The sequence below is a fragment of the Orcinus orca genome, chromosome 18, assembly GCF_937001465.1.
Source record: "Orcinus orca chromosome 18, mOrcOrc1.1, whole genome shotgun sequence".
NCBI lineage: Eukaryota > Metazoa > Chordata > Mammalia > Artiodactyla > Delphinidae > Orcinus > Orcinus orca.
This window is the reverse complement of record NC_064576.1, coordinates 12,987,518-12,990,991: the sequence shown is the minus strand read 5'-3', so window position 1 is coordinate 12,990,991 and position 3,474 is coordinate 12,987,518.

Below are 3,474 nucleotides of genomic sequence, written 5' to 3'. Positions count from 1 at the left end.
GCAAAAATCCTCAGCAAAATACTAGCAGACAGAATCCAACAGCACATTAAAAGGATCATACACCATGATCAAGTGGGGTTTATCCCAGGAATGCAAGGATGCTTCAATATACACAAATCAATCAATGTGATACACCACATTAACAATATGAGGGATAAAAACCATATGATCATCTCAATAGATACAGAAAAATGTTTCAACAAATTTCAACACCCATTTATGATAAAAACTCTCCTGAAAGTAGGCACAGGGAACTTACCTCAACATAATAGATGCCATATATGACAAACCCACAGCCAACATTGTTCTCAATGGTGAAAAACTGAAACCATTTCCACTAAGATCAGGAGCAAGACAAGGTTGTCCACTCTCACCACTATTATTCAACATCGTTTTGGAAGTTTTAGTCACAGCAATCAGAGAAGAAAAAGAAATAAAAAGAATCCAAATCGGAAAAAGAAGAAGTAAAACTGTCACTGTTTGCAGATGACATGACACTATACATGGAGAATCCTAAAGATGCTGCCAGAAAACTACTAGAGCTAATCCATGAATTTGGTAAAGTAGCAGGACACAAAATTAATGCACAGAAATCTCTTGCATTCCTATACGCTAATGATGAAAAATCTGAAAGAGAAAATAAGGAAACACTCCCACTTACCACTGCACAAAAAGAGTAAAATACCTAGGAATAAACCTATCTAAGGAGACAAAAGAACTGTATGCAGAAAACTATAAGACACTGATGAAAGAAATTAAAATGATACCGAGAGATATACTATGTTCTTGGAGTGGAAGGATCAGCATTGTGAAAATGACTACACTACCCAAGGCAATCTACAAATTCAATGCAATCCCTATCAAACTACTAATGGCAGTTTTCACAGAACTAGGTAAAAAATTTCACAATTTGTGTGGAAACACAAAGGACCCAGAATAGCCAAAGCAATCTTGAGAAAGAAAAATGGAGTTGGAGGAATCAGGCTCCCTGACTGCAGACTATACTACAAAGCTACAGTCATCAACACAGTATGGTACTGGCACAAAAACAGAAATATAGATCAATGGAACAGGATAGAAAGCCCAGAGATAAACCCACGCACATATGATCACCTCATCTTTGATAAAGGAGGCAAGAATATACAATGGAGAAAAGACAGCCTCTTTAATAAGTGGTGCTGGGAAAACTGGACAGCTACATGTAAAAGAATGAAATTAGAACACTCCTTAACACCATACATAAAAATATACTCAAAATGGATTAAAGACCAGGGCTTCCCTGGTGGCGTAGTGGCTGAGAGTCTGCCGGCCGATGTGGGGGACACAGGTTCGTGCCCTGGTCCGGGAGGATCCCATGCGCCGCAGAGCAGCTGGGCCCGTGAGCCATGGCCGCTGGGCCTGTGTGTCCGGAGCCTATGCTCCACAACGGGAGAGGCCACAGCAGTGAGAGGCCCGCGTACCGTGAAAAAAAAAAAAAAAACTGGATTAAAGACCTAAATGTAAGGCCAGACACTATAAAACTCTTAGAGGAAAACATAGGCAGAACACTCTATGACATAAATCACAGCAAGATCCTTTCTGACCCACCTCCTAGAGAAATGGAAATAAAAAGAAAAATAAACAAATGGGACTTAATGAAACTTAAAGGCTTTTGCACAGCAAAGGAAACCATAAACAAGACCAAAACAAGACCAAAAAATGTTAAAGATGTTAAAAAAAAAGGGGATAGGGAGGACTGACTAAACTGACATATTTAACAACTATTATAAAATATATGTGCTATTTTCCTTGTAGTAAACTTTTCATACTTAAGAAATATTTAAAAAAATAAAAATAAATAAAATAGGGCTTCCCTTGTGGCGCAGTGGTTGAGAGTCTGCCTGCCGATGCAGGGGACACGGGTTCGTGCCCCAGTCCAGGAAGATCCCACATGCCGTGGAGCAGCTGGGCCCATGAGCCATGGTCGCTGAGCCTGCGCGTCCGGAGCCTGTTCTCCGCAACGGGAGAGGCCACAACAGTGAGTGGCCCGTGTACCGCAAAAAAATAAATAAATAAAATTAATTGACAAGGTCTTTTGGTTTGTTTTTCACATTTTTTTTTTTTTTACTGCCTCATCAGATCTGCAAAAAATTGTTTGAAGCCTCAATCCCATTTCTGGAAGACTGAATTACAAAGGTAGTCTTCTCTGCCCCCTAGTGGCAGGCCTTGTGAATATTTGTACACTTGCTTTCTGATGGAGTTGCCACAAAACTGTCCTGTTGGAGTGTGAAACTCCTGGGTGTTTGTTTGTTTGTTTGTTTTAACATCTTTATTGGAGTATAATTGCTTTACAATGGTGTGTTAGTTTCTGCTTTATAACAAAGTGAATCAGTTATACATATACATATGTTTCCATATCTCTTCCCTCTTGCGTCTCCCTCCCTCCCACCCTCCCTATCCCACCCCTCTAGGTGGTCACAAACCACTGAGCTGACCTCCCTGTGCTATGCGGCTGCTTCCCACTAGCTATCTATTTTATGTTTGGTAGTGTATATATGTCCACGCCACTCTCTCACTTTGTCACAGCTTACCCTTCCCCCTCCCCATATCCTCAAGTCCATTCTCTAGTAGGTCTGTGTCTTTATTCCTGTCTTACCCCTAGGTTCTTCATGACCTGTTTTTTTTTTTCTTAGATTCCATATATATGTGTTAGCATACGGTATTTGTTTTTCTCTTTCTGACTTGCTTCACTCTGTATGACAGACTCTAGGTCCATCTGCCTCACTACAAATAATTCAGTTTTGTTTCTTTTTATGTCTGAGTAATATTCCATTGTATATATGTGCCACATCTTCTTTATCCATTCATCTTAGGTTGCTTCCATGTCCTGGCTACTGTAAATAGAGCTGCAATGAACATATTGGTACATGACTCTTTTTGAATTATGGTTTGCTCAGGGTATATGCCCAGTAGTGGGATTGCTGGGTCGTATGGTAGTTCTATTTGTAGATTTTTAAGGAACCTCCATACTGTTCTCCATAGTGGCTGTACCAATTCACATTCCCACCAACAGTGCAAGAGGGTTCCCTTTTCTCCACACCCTCTCCAGCATTTATTGTTTCTAGATTATTTGATGATGGCCATTCTGACTGGTGTGAGGTGATACCTCATTGTAGTTTTGATTTGCATTTCTCTAATGATTAATGTTGTTGAGCATTCTTTCATGTGTTTTTTGGCAATCTGTATATCTTCTTTGGAGAAATGTCTATTTAGGTCTTCTGACCTTTTTTGGATTGGGTTGTTTGTTTTTTTGTTATTGAGCTGCTTGTAAATTTTGGAGATTAATCCTTTGTCGGTTGCTTCATTTGCAAATATTTTCTCCCATTCCGAGGGTTGTCTTTTGGTCTTGTTCATAGTTTCCTTTGCTGTGCAGAAGCTTTGAAGTTTCATTAGGTCCCATTTGTTTATTTTTGTTTTTATTTCCATTTCTCTAGG